The sequence below is a fragment of the Panthera leo genome, chromosome B2 (assembly GCF_018350215.1).
Source record: "Panthera leo isolate Ple1 chromosome B2, P.leo_Ple1_pat1.1, whole genome shotgun sequence".
NCBI classification, from domain to species: domain Eukaryota; kingdom Metazoa; phylum Chordata; class Mammalia; order Carnivora; family Felidae; genus Panthera; species Panthera leo.
Window position 1 is genome coordinate 4,597,768 of NC_056683.1, and position 17,008 is coordinate 4,614,775.

At 40.3% G+C, this 17,008-nt stretch overlaps 1 protein-coding gene and 1 pseudogene across 3 annotated transcripts in view; both read left to right on the plus strand.

Annotated features, from left to right (window-relative positions):
• Positions 1-17,008, plus strand: part of LOC122219490 (cytidine monophosphate-N-acetylneuraminic acid hydroxylase) — a 337,267-nt gene that overhangs the window by 253,761 nt on the left and 66,498 nt on the right. The gene's annotated exons all lie outside the window — the stretch shown is intronic.
• On the plus strand, positions 913-10,468 carry LOC122218902 (annotated as a pseudogene).

Here is a 17,008-nt window from a genome sequence, read left to right on the forward strand (position 1 = left end):
GTCTTTCTCTGACTGGTGTATTTCACTCAGCATAATATGCTCTAGCTCCACCCACATCGTTGCAAATGGCAACACTTGTTATTACTCGTCTTTTTGATATTAACAATTGTGACAGGTGTAAGGGGATAGGTCACTGTGGTTTTCATTCACTTTTCCCCGGTGATTGGTGATGTTGAGCATCTTTTCATGTATCTTTTGGCCATCTGTACATCTTCTTTGGAAAAATGTCTATGCTTTACTGTAGTCCCAATAGCTTCTTTTTGCTTTAGTTCCTTTTGCCTGAAGAGACATATCTAGAAAAATGTTGCTAAGGCCAATATCAAAGAGATCACTGCCTGTGTTTTCTTCTTGGTCACTCTTCTATTTTGAATGTCCTTTATTCTTTGCCTCATTGCTCTGGCCGTACTTTAAAACATAAAATTTTATATGTTTTTGGTTCTATAATAAATTAACTGTTACAAATTTCAAAATGAGGTAACTTAATATTTATTTTTAAATATACTTTATTTGGAAATTTACAATTACAATTTACAGAAACATTGAGAGGCTAGCAGATAGTTTTCATAAGTATCACACCCAGTTTTCCCCCATTACTAACATTTACGCTAACATGAGATATTTGTTACAATTAATGAACCACTGTTGATACATTATTGTTAACCAAAGTTCCTAGTTTATTTGCATCTCCTGGGTTTTACCTAATGTCTTTTTCTGTCCCAGGGTCACATCTCAGATACCACATTGTATTTAGTCATCATGTCTTCCTGGGCATTTCTTGGCTGGGACAGTTTCTCAGCCTTTCCTTGTTTTTGATGATCTTGATAATTTTAAGGAGTACTGCTGATCAAATATTTTGTAGACACCTCTCTGTTGGAGTTTGTCTGATGCTTTTCTCAAGACTGGACTAGGGATATGGGTTTTGGGTTGGAAGATTACAGAGGTAAAGTGCCATTTCATTACATCACCTCAAGGTTACCTAACAACATAATTTATCACTGTTGATATTGACCTTGAGCTCCTGAATGAGGTCATGTTTGTCCCATTTCTCATTGTGAAGTTGTTCTCTCCTTCCTTCCCATGATGCACTCTTTGAAAGGAAGTCACTATGTGTGGCCCATATTTAAGGGGTCAGAATTTATGTCCCCTTCCTTGAGTCAGGCTGAGTATACACATAAATTCTTTGAAATTATTCTGCAAGGAGATTTGTCTCTTTCCCCCCATATTTGATTGGTCATTTATTTATACCAGTATGGTCTCATGGATATGTATTTTACACACTGAGTTATAATTTAGTACCACTTTGTTTTTTTCCAGTATGTTCTAGCTTTGGCCACTGGGAGGTCTTTCAGTTTTCACCTTTGTCTCTTTGACATAACCCGGTCAAGATAGTTGTTTGGGGTGTTTTGTTTTGTTTTGTTTTGGTGTGTGTGTGTGTGTGTGTGTGTGTGTGCGTGCATGTGCCCTTTCTTATTTTCCGGCACTGCAAGATGCCCCAGGCTTACCTTGTGTATTTCCTTTCCTGGTCCTAGAATCAGCCATCAGGCTCTAAGGAGCCCTGGTTTCTTTTGTTGGAGGATGATACCAGACACCCAGATCTGGCTGCCAGTGTTCTTGTTGCCATGGGATATTGTTGCTTCTTGTTCCTCTCAGCTGACTGAGCTGGGACATAAATGTGTGCGTCCTGATTAGTATATACACACATCTCCATCAATGTTTCCACGTGTATCCATTTGTATCTGCATCAAACTAAACACGAGTTCATAGATGTCTCCAGCTCTGGTCCATTGCCACCCCAGCCCTTCTAGCCTCTTTCCCTTGCTTATCCGTAGAGTCCCTATCCAGCAAGGATAAACCCGGCTCCTGCCGTTGCCATCCATTTATTTAATTGTGCAGTTACAACACCACACATGTATAGAAGTGTCACAATTGGTAAACACACCCCTCTGCAAGACAGCATTGTCAACTAGAGTATAACAGTTACGTGCACTTCCTTTTGCCTTTAGTCTTACAGACTCCATTCATTTCCATAGGTTATTAGCCAGCACCTTTCCCCTCGCCCACTTCAGATTCTTTCATACCTTTGTAATACCTTCTCTTGTCAGTCTACATTCTTTCCTGGGATCCCTCAATCTTCTAAACCTTTTTTTTTTTTTAATTTGCCTATGTTGAGGCTCACTCTGTTGTATAGAGTGCTGTGGGTTTTGTCAAATGTGTAATGTCATACCCGCCATGGCAGTATCCTACAGACTAGTTTTGCCACCCTAAAAATTTCCTGTGCCTCATCTATTTAACCCTCCCTCCACTCCTGAACCTCTGGTCATCACTGATCTTTCTACTGTCTCTGTAGTTTTGCCTTTTCCAGAATGCCATGTAAGTAGAATCATAGTATTTCATCTAATCAGACTGGATTGATTACTCACTTAATAATACATATTTAAGGTTCACCCATGTCTTTTTTTTTGGATTGATAGCTAATTTCTTTTATTTAAAAAAATATTTTTAACGTTAATTTATTATTGAGAGACAGAGAGAGAGAGACAGAGCATGAGCATGGGAGGGGCAGAGAGAGGGGCAGACACAGAATCAGAAGCTCTGAGCTGTCAGCACAGAACCTGAAGCGGGTCTCAAACCCACGAACCGCAAGATCATGACCAGAGCTGAAGTCGGACGCTTAACTGACTGAGCCGCCCAGGCGCCCCTTTTTTATTTTACGTAGACTTTATATTTTAGAGAAGCTTTAGGTTGATGGCAACATCGTGCAGAAATGACCTAGAATTGCCACATATATCCTTGCTCCATACATGCGCAGCCTCCCTCGTTATGAACAAACTACACCACATTGTTACAGTTGATGAGCCGGCATCATTATCACCCTAAGTCTATAGTTTATGTTCGTGTTCATTCTTAGTGGTGTTCTGTCAGCTTGTGTACATTCTATGGGTTTTGATAAATACATAATGACAAGTGTCCAAGTGTCTGCCATTGTAGCATACACAATAATTTCATTCACTTCTGTGCTCTCTGCCTCTTCATTTGTCCCTTACCCCCAACCCCTGGGATCCACTCACTGTCTCTTTAGTTTTGCCTTTTTCTGGGATGTCATATAGTTGGAATTAGACCGTATATAGCCATTTCATATGGCTTCTTGCATTTAGTCACAGGCATTTAAGTTTTCCCTATGTCTTCGTGACTTCCTAGCGCATTTGTTTTTTAGCAGTGAGGAATATTCCATTGTCTGGATGGACCACAGTTTATTTGTCCACCCACCTACTGAAGCATCTCTTGGTTGCTTCCAGATTTTGACAGTTGTGAATAAAGCTTCTATAAACATCCGTGTGCAAGATTTTGTGTGGCCATAAGTTTTCAACTCCCGTGGGTAATAAACACCAAGGAGCATAGTTCCTGGATTGTATATTGTAAGAGTATGTTTAGTTTTGTGAAAAGCCACCAGACTGCTGTGGCTGTACCATTTTGCATTCCCACCAGCAATGGATGGGAGTTCCTGTTACTCCACGTCCTTGTCAGCATCTGGTGTTGTCAGTGTTCTGGATTTGGGCCATTGCAATAGGTGTGTGGTGATATCCCATTGTCATTTTAATTGGCAATTCCCTAATGACATTTGATGTTGAGTGTCTTTTCGTATGATTATTTGCCACCAGTATGTTTTCTGTGAGGTGTGTGTTCAGATCTTTGGCCCATTTTTTGATCAGGCTGTATGTTTTCACATTGTTAAGTTTAAGAGTTCTTTGTATATTTTAGATGATCGTCTTCTACTGGATATATATTTTGCAAGTATTTTCTCCCTGTCTGTGGCTTGTATTCTCATTCTCTTGATAGTGTCTTTTGCAGAATTGAAGATTTTACTTTTAATGAAGCCCAGTTTATCAATAATTCTTTCATGTGTGAAGTCTTGTGTTATATCTAAAAAGTCACCACCAAACCGAAAGTCATCTAGATTTTCTTCTGTGTAATCTTCCAAGAGTTTAATAGTCTTGCATTTTGCATTGAGGTATCTGAGCCATTTTGGATTGACTTTTGTAAAAAGTGTACGGCCTAGTTTTATCCTTTTGGATGTGGATGTCCAATTGTTCCTGCACCATCTGTTGAAAAGACTCTTTTTTTCGTTGCATGGCCTTTGCTCCTTTGTCAAAGATCAGTTGACTGTATTTGAGTAAGTCTATTTCTGGGCTCTACTCTGTTTCATTGATCTATTTGTCTATCATGTGCAAGTCTCCTCTGTCTTGATTTATAGATTTTTGTAGCTTTGTAGTAAGTGTTGAAGTCTGGTAGTTTAAATCTTCTGACTTCATTTTTCTCCTTCAATATTACATTGGCTATTCTGGGCCTTTTGCCTCTTCATCTAAATTTTAGGATCAGTTTGTTGATATCCACAAAATAGCATGAAAGGACCCTGATGGAAATTGTGTTGATTCTGTAGATCAAGCTGAAAAGAATTAACATCTTGACAATATTGTGTTCCTTCCTATCCATGAACATGGAATCTTCCATTTATTAAATTCTTTGATTTTTTTAAATCAGAGTTTTATAGTTTTCCTAATGTAGATCTGATATATATTTTGTTAGATTTATACTTGAGTATTTCATTTTTTTAGGTGTTAATGTAAATGGTATTGTATTTTTTATCTCAAAGTCTCCTTGTTTATTGTTGATAGATAGGAAAGTGATTGACTTTTGTATATTAACCTTGGATCCTGCAACCTTGCTATAATTGCTTGTTAGTTTCAACATTTTGTTCTTGATTCTGAGATTTTCGCCAGAGACAACCACATCGTCTGCAAAGATGGTTTTATTTTTTCTTTTTCAATCTGTATATCCTTATGTCCTTTTTTTATTGTCTTATGTAGTACTTCCAGTACAATGTTGAAAAGAAGTAGTGAGAGGGAACATTTTCGCTTTGTTCCTGATCTTAGCAGGAAAGCTTCTAGTTTCTCACCATTAAGTCTGATGTTCGCTTTTGAGTTTCTTTTGGAGATGTTCTTTATTAAGTTCAGAAAGTTCTCCTCCATTCCTAGTTTATGGAGTTGTTACCATGCATGGGTGTAGGTTTTGTCAAATGCTTCTTCTGTATCTATTCATATGATTATGTTATTTTTCTTCTTTAGGTGGTTGATGTGGTCGATTACATTAATTGATTTTTAAATGTTGAACCAGCTTTGCATTATGTGGAATACATCCTGCCTCTTTGTGGTGTATAATTATTTTTACTTATCACTGGGTTCAATTTCCTATTATTTTACTAAAGATATTTGTATCTATGTTCATGGGAGGTATTGGTCTATAATATTCTTGGAATGTCTTTGTCTGGTTTTGATATTAGTGTAATGGTGGCCTCATAGAATGAATTAGGAAGTATTCCCTCTGCTTCTACATTCTGGGTGAGATTGTAGAGAATTGGCATAATTTTTTCCTTAAATGTTTGGTAGATTTCACCAGTAAACTCTGCCAAACCTAATGCTCTTTTGTTTTGGAAGGTTATTTGTTGTTGACTCAATCTATTTAATAGACATCAGCTTATGCAGATTGTCTGTTTCTTCTTGTGTGAGTTTTGGCAAGTTGTTTTTCAAGGAATTGGTCTATTTCATCTAGCTTATCAAATTTGTGAGCATAGAACAGTTCATAGTAATCCTTTATTTTCCTTTAAATGTCCACAGGATCTGTAGTGTTGTCCCCTTTTCCATTTCTGATAGAAGTAATTTGTGTTTTATCTCTTTTAGTTAACCTGGCTAAAAACTTATTGACTTGATTTATCTACTCAAAGAAGCAGCTTTTGGTGCACCTGGTGGCTCAGTCAGTTAAGCGTCTGGCTTCAGTTCAGGTCATGACCTCACCATTTGTGAGTTCGAGTCCCATGTCAGGCTCTGTGCTGACAGCTCAGAGCCTGAAGCCTGCTTCAGATTCTGTGTCTCCCTCTATCTCTGCTCCTTCTCCTTCCCCTTTCTTTTTTCTTGCCTAATTGCTGTGGCTAGGACTTCCAATACTATGTTGAATAAAAGTTGCAAAAGTGGGAATACTTGTCTTTTTTCTGATATTAAAGGAAAATCAGTCAAATTTTTACCATTGAATATGATGCTAGCTATGATTTGTCATATATGGCCTTCATTCTGTTGATGTACATTGTTTCTATACCCATTTTATTGAGAATTTTTATCATAAATGGATATTGAATTTGTCAAACGCTTTTTCTGCTTCTACTGAAATGATCATATGATTTTTATCCTTTGTTTTGTTAATATTGTATATCACATTGATTGATTTATGGATATTGAACCACTCTTATGTCATTGGAATAAATCCCACTTGACCATGGTGTAGGATCCTTTTAATTTGTTGTTGACTTTGGTTCGCTATTATTTTGTTGAAGATTTTTGCATCTCTTCTCATCAGGGATATTGGCCTATAATTTTCTCTTTTTGTAGTGTCTTTAGTTTAGATATCAGGGTAATGCTGGTCTTGTGGAATGACTTTGGAAGCATTTTCTCCTCTTCAATTTTTTGGAATAGTTTGAAAAGTGTAGGTGTTAACTCCTTTTTAAATGTTGGGTAGAATTCACGGTCTTGTCCTGACTTTTGTTTGTTGGGTTTTTTTTTTTATTATTACTGATTAAATTTCATTACTAGTAATCAATCTTTTCAGATTTTCTATTTCTTCCTGATTCAGTCTTGGAAGATTGTATGTATTTATCCATTTCTTCTAGGTTGTCTAATTCTTTTAATATAATTTATTGTCAAATTGGTTTCCATACAACACCCAGTGCTCATCCCAACAAGTGCCCTCCTCAATGCCCATCACCCATTTTCCCCTCTTCCCCCTCTCCCTCATCTCCCCCCACATCAACCCTCAGTTTGTTCTCTGAATTTAAGAGTCTCTTGTGGTTTGCCACCCTCCCTCTCTGTTTGTAACCCTTTTTTCCCCTTTCCCTTCCCCCATGGTCTTCTGTTAAGCTTCTCAAGATCCACATATGACTGAAAACATATGGTACCTGTCTTTCTCTGACTGACTTATTTCACTTAGCATAATACCCTCCAGTTCCATCCACATCGCTGCAAATGACAGGATTTCATTCTTTCTCATTGCCAAGTAGTATCCCATTGTATATATAAATCCATTCGTGTATATATATATATATATATATATATCCACTTGTTAATTGATGGACAGTTAGTCTCTTTCCATAATTTGGCTATTGTTGAAAGCACTGTTATAAACATTGGAGTACATGTGCCTCTATGCATAAGCACTCCTGTATCCTTTGTATAAATTCCTAGCAGTGCTATTGCTGGGTCACAGGGTAGTTCTATTTTTAATTTCTTGAGGAACCCCCACACTTTTTTCCAGAGCAGCTGCACCAGTTTGCATTCCCACCAATAGTGCAAGAGGGTTCCTGTTTCTCCACATCCTCACCAGCATCTATAGTCTCTTGATTTGTTCATTTTAGCCACTCTGACTGGTGTGAGGTGGTTTCTCATTGTGGCTTTGATTTGTATTTCCCTGATGATGAGTGATGTTGAGCATCGTTTCGTGTGTCTGTTGGCCATCTGGATGTCTTCTTTGGAAAAAGGTCTATTCATGTCTTCTGCCCGTTTCTTCACTGGATTATTTATTTTTTGGGTGTGGAGTTTGGTGACTTCTTCATAGATTTTCAATACTAGCCCTTATCAGATATGTCATTTCCAAATATCTTTTCCCATTCCATCGGTTGCCTTTTAGTTTTGTTGATTGTTTCCTTTGCAGTGCAGAAGGTTTTTATCTTCTGCACTGCAGAATGAGGTCCCAATAGCTCATTTTTGCTTTTAATTCTCTTGCCTTTGGAGATGTGTCAAGTAAGAAATTGCTGCAGCTGAGGTCAAACAGGTTGTTGCCTGTTTTCTCCTCTAGGGTTTTGATGGTTTCCTGTCTCATATTCAGGTCTTTCATCCATTTTGAGTTTACTTTTGTGTATGGTGTAAGAAAGTGGTCTAGTCTAGGTTGTCTAATTTAATGGCATACAATTGTTTGTAGTAGTCTCTTACGATCCTTTGTATTTCTGTGGTATCCATTGTAACTTATCTCTTTTATTTTGATTTTATTTGGGCTTCCTCCCTTTTTTTCTTGATGAATGTGGCTAAAGATTTATCAATTCTGTTGACCTTTCAAAGAACTAGCTCTTAGTTTCATTGATCTTTTCTTTCTTTCTTTCTTTCTTTCTTTCTTTCTTTCTTTCTTTCTTTTTCTATTTCATTGATTTCCATTGTGATCTTTATTCTTTCCTCCTACTAACTTTAGGCTTTCCTCTTTTTTTAGTTCCTTTAGTTCCTGTGAACTTTCATTGTTTATTTGTTACTTTCCTTGTTTCTTGAGGTGGGCCTGAATCACTATAACTTCTCTTTTGGAACTGCTTTTGCTGAATCATACAGATTTTGGAACATTGTGTTTTCATTTTAATTCGTTTCAAGGTACTTTCATTTCTTCTTTGATTTCTTAATTAATCAGTTGTTTAGTTTCCAAGTGTCTGTGTTTTCTTCCAGTTTTCCTCTTGTAATTGATTTCTAGTTTCATACTGTTGTGGTCAGAAAAGATGTCTGCTATGATTTCAGTCTTCTTAAATTTATTGAGGCTTGTTTTGTGGCTTAACATGTGACCTATCCTGGAGAATGTTCCATGTGCACTTGAGAAGAATGTGTATTTTCTGTTTTCGGATAGAATATTCTGTATATATCTCTTAAGCACCTCTAGTCTAAAGTGTCATTTAAGGGGCACCTGAGTGGCACAGTCTTTATGCCTCCAGCTCTTAATTTCAACTCAGGTCATGATCTCATGGTTCGTGAGTTCGAGCCAAGTGTCAGGCTCCACACTGACAGTGTAGAGCCTGCTTGGGATTCTCTCTTTCCCTCTCTCTCTGCCCTTCCCCCACTCACACATATGCTCTCTCTCATGCTCCCTCTCTCTCCCTGACTCAAAATAAATAAGTAAACTTAAAAAAGATAAAATGTCATTTAAAGCCAATGTTTTCTCATTACTTTTGTACCTGGATGATCTATCCATTGACGTAAGGTGGGATGTTAAAGTCCCCTACCGTTGTGTTACTGTCAGTTTCTCCTTTTGTGTCTCTTAACATTTGCTTTTTATATTTAGGTTCTTCTATGTTGGGTGCATAGATATTTAGAAGTGTCAATACTTCTTGTTTAACTGGTCCCTTTATCATTACGTAATGCCCTTCTTCATCTCCTGGTACAGCCTTTGTTTTAAAGTCTGTTTTGTGTGAAAGCCTAAGAACCCAGGTGTTCAGAAAAGATTTTCACACTGGTATTTCTGGCTAGTGATATCTTCTTCCACTTACCTGCTGAAGCACATTTGTCTATTTCTTTCTGGCAAAACCAACAAAAATTTTAGCTGCAGTCTGCCTGATATTACCGTAGCACCTCAACATCAAGGGCGGGGATTCCGATTTCTGAATTATTAGTTGACCTACCACATTAAGACAGATTAGCAGATCAGCAATAGCGTGCTAACCTGACTGTGCATCAAGATACCCTGCGGCTTATGGGAAAGTATTTTTAAAATGTAACTAGTGGAGACAAATCATATGACGATGGCTTTCAGAGGAGACTGTCTGAAGCTGTACCTGACTTGACAGCTGACAGAACATCGCAGCCCAGAAAGCCATGCATGGAGATTTATCCTGAGGGAGAAAGGGGTTCATCTTGGCAGATGACCTAAAGCAGTTCCTGTGTGAAACATTACCAAGTGTTGAAGGGCTCTATGCTCTTGTTGGGTCAGATAGAGATGCAGTGCCTGTTACTAAAGTGGCCAGTGACGGGGCGCCTGGGGGCTCAGTCGGTTGGGCGTCCGACTTCAGCTCAGGTCGTGATCTCGCGGTTCGCGGGTTCGAACGTCGCATTGGGCTCTGTGCTGACAGCTCGGAGCCTGGAGCCTGCCTCGGATTCTGTGTGTGTGTGTGTGTGTGTGTGTCTCTCTCTCTGCCCCTCCTCTGCTCACATGTGTTCTCTTTCTCTCTGTCTCTCAAAAATAAACAAACATTAAAAAAATTTGTTTTCAAGTGGCCAGTGACAGTGCTCTGGAGCATGCTTTCAGACCTGGCTTCTTAACTACTTTTTCCTTTGCAAACAGAGGAAGAGAGAAAACTTGGACTTTCAAAAAAACAAAACTGTCATCTGTTACTATGACACCTACCAAGTGGTTCGATACATTCGTTTACCTTTGGGGGTGAGTTTCATAGCCAGCAGCCGTGCCAATCAATGCAGGAGTAATTATTAGACTGGAAAAGAAACTTACTCCATTATTTGAGGAATTGAGACAAGTTGTGGAAGTTTCTTTATCTGGCGGTGGCTTTGATTTACATCTTATTTTCATTATAACAGATACAATATCAATCCAGCAGCCTTTAGACCACAACAAATGCTTGTGTCCACGTACTCAAGAAAGGGCCCCTTTGTCTACCTTACGCTAAAGAAAGAGCCTATAGATATAGTTCACGGACAGATTGTTATCTTTTCTTGTGTAGGGTCTTTTCGTATTTAGTGAGATCTGGGGATGCCTCAGAAGCGGTTCAGTAAGTACATCCCAGTTCCCGTGGACTTGGTCTAGTCACCAAGTACCTGTGAGATTCTATTCAGTGGGTCAGAATCAAAATGGTACTTTGATCCACTTGTACCATTAAATGCTCCCTGTTACATGCCCAGGCCTGCAGAATGAAGCAGACCCTTTTTATTGTGAATAATGATGAGAACATGTTTTTTTAGGTTTTCTTTCTTTGCTTTGGGTGTGAGGAAGATAGAATGGCTCAGTAAAAGTGGTAAAATCAGTCCCGTCACTGACTTTTGTCTGTGTACGTTCTGTTGCGGCACAGATGAATATTGCTAATTGGTTTGATTCTTCTCAGAGTGCTGCTCTTTAATGGCAATGAAAGTGCTGGCTGATGGTTTTGTTCTCCACTCTGCTTTCTGTAAGCGATCAGTGTTTTAATGTTTGCGTGTTCTTCATGAAATTTAGAGGTGATTCCTTATTGAATTCTGTTTCCACCTTTGATATGTATGGAAAGACGGTAGTGCAGCCATTTCTTTTCATACGTGAGTATAAATAAAACAGAATTGTTTTAAGTAAAAAAATAATAAAATGTAATAGGCAGAAAATTACACTGTGCTTAATGACTGATTTTTATTTTTAAACCGTTAGTCCCTTAAGGTCACATCTGTCAAGTGTGTGTTCACATATTTACTTAAGTCAATGATTGCTTTACTTTAACCACCTTTTATTATTATTATTGTTAATCTTTATTTATTTTTGAGGGAGAGAGAGACAGAGTGCAAGCAGGGGAGGGGCAGACAGAGAGGAAGACACAGAATCCGAAGCAGGCTCCAGGCTCCGAGCTGTCAACACAGAGCCCGACGCGGGGCTCGAACCCACAAACCGCGAGATCATGACCTGAGCCAAAGTCGGACGCTTCACCGACTGAGCCACCCAGGCGACCCTATTATTATTATTTTTGTTTTTTTAAGTTTATTTATTTGTTTTGAGCGAGAAAGCATGAGTGGGGCGGGGCAGAGAAAGAGGAGAGAACCTCAAGCAGGCTCTGTGCTGTCAGTGAAGAGCCTGTCATGGGGCTCGATCTCACAAATCGTGAGATCATGACCTGAGCCAAAATCAAGACTCAGATGCTTAACGGACTGAGCCACCCAGGCACCCCATCTTCTGTTATTTTTTGAAGGAAGCTAGCTAGCTTTAGTGGTTTGCCCTATGTGCACTTTTCTTTTTGCTCTAAATATGCCATTGGACTTGTGTGTGTGCGTGCGCGTGCGTGTGTGTGTGACGAGTTTGCAAAATTCACCATGACTTGAAGTGCAATGACAGATCTAGATGTTCATTTACCATGCCGTGTGACTTTTCCCAAAGGATCTGAACTTTATGTCCTTACACCAGCTTGAAACCTGGTGTTTTAAATCTTTGAATCGCTGTGTCCTATCATGTTCACATGGTGTGCCATAGGTACTTACTCATGGACCAGGAGAGCACCTTCAGTTTTGGACAACTACTCTAATGACGTTCTTAGGAAGAATGGAAGGTGCCAGGGGTAATAATGGCCAGTCAATAATCATACCACGGACTTCAAATACTATAGCTGTCGATGGATTTGCTCTGTAATCACGTGTAGAACTTTGTGTGGGTGTCTTCAACCCTTTCTCTTCCACTAGCAACCCGAATAACACCTGACCTTTTGGTTGGCTAGAGCGAGTGGCCGGCTACCTTTCTTTCTTGCTGCGGTGTGATTGGCTGAACGGTCTTTTATTAAAAGTTGAAATGTGGATTGAAATCACATGAAAAATCACCTTTGGTTATAAACCTCCAACATTTTGATCCTCCATCCATGTTTTTGTCACATGAGGGGTAAAAAGCACCTCGCAATGCCAAAATTGGACAGTACTTATGTTCCCAAGTAGCGTCCTCATCTTCTGGGTAGAAATTACGTTGTGCTAGGAATATGCAGAAAAATGGACCTCAGAAGTGGATTTCCCGCTCATCTGTTAAGTCCTTAACTATAGTTTTGTTTTGTTTTTTTTAACGTTTTTATTTTTTAGACAGAGAGAGACAGAGCGTGAACAGGGGAGGGGCAGAGAGAGAGGGAGACACAGAATCCGAAACAGGCTCCGGGCTCTGAGCAGTCAGCACAGAGCCCGACGCGGGGCTCGAACTCACGGACCGTGAGATCATGACCTGAGCCGAAGTCGGACGCTTAACCGACCAAGCCACCTAGGGGCCCCTCCTTAACTACAGTTTTAACAAGCATGACATTGCTAAGTATACGACATGTACATCATTTCAAAAAATACTGCCATGACTATCTTTTATGCATATTTTAGCTTCAAATTTTGAAGCATCTTTTTTTTTCTTTCCTTTCCCCTTCTTCTCATTTTGCTTCATTTTCATTATTGATATTAAACAGTGTTATCTTTGCAAGCATATATCAAAGGTTGTTCTGGAGCATTTATTGCCTTTCTGGAAACGTTCGTAAGAAATGTTCTTTAAATGGGAACCCTCTTGCACTCTTGGTGGGGATGCAAACTGGAGAACAGTATGGAGGTTCGTCAAAAACTAAAAATGGAATTACCCTACCCAGCAATTGCACTACTAGGTATTTACCTAAAGGATACAGAAATGCAGATTCAAAGCGGGTACATGCTCCCCAATGTTTATAGCAGTGCTATCAACAATAGCTCACCTATGGAGAGAACCCAAATATCCATCGACTGATAAATGGACAAAGAAGATATAGATACAGATACACACACACATATCTCCATACATACACACACACACTGAAATATTACTCGGCAATGAAAAAGAATGAAATCTTGCCATTTGCAATGACATGGTTGGAGCTAGAATGTACCATGCTAAGTGAAATAAGTCAGTCAGAGAAAGACGAATACCATATGATTTCTTCACTCATATGTGGAATTTAAGAAACAAAACAGATGAACATATGGGAAGTGGGGGGAAGAGGAGAGAGGGGAACAAACCACAAGAGACTCTAACAATGGAGAACAAACTGAGGGATGATGGAGGGAGGTGGGTGGGTGATGGGTACTAAGGAGGGCACTTGTTGGAATGAGCACTGGGTGTTGTATGTAAGTGATGAACCACTGAAGTCTACTCCTGAAACTGATATTGCACTGTATGTTAACTAACTAAAATTTAAATTCAAAAAAGAAAGAAATGTTCTTTGGAGTAGAAAGGTAGACTTGAGTTTCTGTACTTCAATAAGAGCTCTTTGTTCCTGAGGGCAGGGCGGGGGGGGTGGTGAATTTTACTTTCATCTCAATGTATTAAAAATCCACAACTGAAATACATCTTATTTCAAAGATCAGCAATTTTAAAATTTCAGATAGTACTTTCTCAGGAGTACGTGCTACTCAAAATAGTAAGAGAATAACAAAATATGTAGACCTACTGTGGAATCAGAGTCGATGTGCTTGAACAGATGTGTGAATCTTAAATATCTCAAAGGAAAAGAAAAGTGTTCTAAAATGCTGTTGCTTTTTTGAAAAGCACTAAAGGTTAGACCAAGACAGGCAGTTTTGTTCTAACAGACAATTAGGTTAATTGTAAAGATAAGGAATGCATTATGGGTCGAAATCAAATATTCCTGTCACATATATTTTGTGCCTGGCTTACTGGCTTTATTTTCAAAATTGAAGTTTGTAGTTTCCTTTTATTGGTATTCTTGCATATACTGTTCATTCAATAAATGAGTTATGACTTTCAAAAATAGTCTATTATGTCTTATATAAATATGGCCACCCCTACTTTTCTTTCTCATTTTCATGGAATATCTTTTTTCTATGCTTTTACTTTCAGTCTGTGTGTGTCTAAAATCTGAAATGAACCTTTTGTAGGCAGCATATAGGTGGGGGTTTTTTGTTTGTTTGTTTTTTTTGAGAGAGAGAGAGAGCGCATAGGGGAGAGAGGCAGAGAGAGAGAGAGAGACAGAGAGAGAGAGAGAGACAGAGAGAGAATCTTATAGCAACAATGTGGAGCTCGATCCCATGACCCTGGGATCATGACCTGAGCAGAGACCAAGAGTCGGAGGCTCAGCCAACTGAGCCACCCAGGAGCCCCAGGACGGTCTTGTTTTTTTAATCCGTTCAGCCACGCTCTGTATTTTGACTGGGGCATTTAATCCTTACATTTAAGTATCAATAGGTATGTATTTATTGCCATTTTGTTCATTGTTTTCTGGCTATTTTGTAGTTCTTCTGTATTTCTCCTTCTCTTGCTCTCTTCCCATGTGATTTGATGACTTTATTTAGTGTTATACTTGGATTCCTCTCTTACTACCTTTCGTGTATCTATTTTTAGGTTTTTGGTTTGTGGTTACCATGAGGTTTGTGTATGGTAACCCATGTATGTAACCGTCTATTTTTAGTTTCTTATATTCCTTTTTTTTTAGGTTGAGGTTCTCGCTGTGTTCGCCCATTCTTCTCCCAAGTTTTGTAAGCACATTTATGACCATTACTTTGAATTCTTTGTTGGATAGATTGTCTATCTCCATTGTGTTTAGTTCTTACTCAGAAGTTTTGTCTTACTCTTTTGTTGGGAGCACAATCCTCTGTCTGCTCATTTTGCCTAACTCTCTCTGTTGGTCTCTACGTATGAGGTAGTCCAGCTTTGGCCCCCACTTTTGCGGGCACGGCTTTAAGTAGGCGATGTCCTGTGGGGCCCATGCGTGCAGTGTCCCCTGACAGCGGAGACCGGGGCTTTAGTGGCACCCCAGATGGGCTACTCACGCTCCCCTGTTGTTGGAGGGTCGTGACTTGTCTGGGTGTGCCTGTGGCTGGCCGTGAACCTGGCCAGGACCGCGGCTGGTGGGAAGGGCTGGTTTCCAGCCCAGCGGACCGCCAGGCCCAGGGAGGGTTGCTGTGGGTGTGCTGGTGGGTGGTGCTGTTGTGCTGTTGTACTGTTGGCTCGAGGTCTGCCAAGGTGCAGGGCCGCGTGGTCCCCTCAGCACGGTGTCACCAGCCCAGAGGGAGGATTGCAGAACGGAACCCGCCAGGGGTGGGGTCAGCATGGCAGAACGAGGGCAAAAACTGCCGCCGTCTGTGTGTGTCGGTCCCCAGCGAGAGGCCCAGCTGCCTCCCGCGTCTCTGGCAGGTGCTCCAAGGTTACTAAGCGGGTGTCCTTCACCTGTGGCACGTGCACTTTTAAATCGGATGTGAGCCCTTTCAGAGCGTTCCCCTCCCTACAGTTTTGTCGTTGTCCTGGATGTATTGCCCGTGAGCGTTTAAAGCCAGGCGTTCAGGGGGCTCATGCCTCCTGTGCAGGATCGGGACAGTGCCAATCTGGAGCTTGAATCTCTTACTCCTCAGGGAAACTCCCAAAGCTGAGCCACCCCAGATCTCCGCCTCTTTCGCCTCATCTCAGTGCCGGCGGAGGCTGTGTCCTCCCAGTCCCCAGGCCCCCTTCGGAGGGAATTCTTCCATATACAGGTGCGGATTTGTTGTGTCCACGGGAGGAGGTGAGCTCCGGACGTGCGTCTGCCACCACCTCCAACCCTCGACCATCACGTGTTTTCTTTTGCCTTCTGTGCCACCGTGACCTCGCACAGAACTGATAAACACAGACGTAGCTGGTTCAGCCTGCTTTACACGGTGCACGGAAAGCCTTCGAATCCAACACAGAACTTCGGCTAAGTGAGTCATTCAATGAAGTAAAACAACAGATTTCGAGGGGTTCTCTCTCTTTTTTTTTCTTTTTTTACTTTTAGGCAAATTATTCTGGGAACTGTGGCCGTGTTTACTGGGCTTAGTGTCATATTGGGACTCCTAAGAACAAAGTTGAAAGAAATGCATGAGGCATAGAATGGATTCCATCCTATCAAATACATTTAAAAAACAGTTTGGGAAATATTGAAATCTGTTGCGCACAGACTTACTAGCCATTTGGGACAGAAGTGACGGCCGGAACCTTCTTGGAAGAAGAGAATTATACTGGATTAGACTCAATTACGGAGCTCTGCCTCGTCAGCTCAGAATTGAAGTAGATTTCCTTTCTTGTCACTATCTTGGTGTGATTTTTAAAATGATTTTTGGGGGCGCCTGGGTGGCTCAGTCGGTTAAGCGTCCGACCGGCTCAGGTCACGATCTCGCGGTATGTGAGTTCGAGCCCCGCGTCGGGCTCTGTGCTGACAGCTCAGAGCCTGGAGCCTGTTTCAGATTCTGTGTCTTCCTCTCTCTCTGACCCTCCCCCGTTCATGCTCTGTCTCTCTCTGTCTCAAAAATAAATAAACGTTAAAAAAAATTTTTAAATGATTTTTGGCTCTTAAAAACTGAGAGCAAACTGAGGGTTGATGGGGGGAGGGCGGGTGATGGGTATTGAGGAGGGCACCTGTTGGGATGAGCACTGGGTGTTGTATAGAAACCAATTTGACAATCAATTTCATGTTTAAAAAAATAAAATGATTTTTATTTCCCATTTTAAGAAATTTTCAGGACTT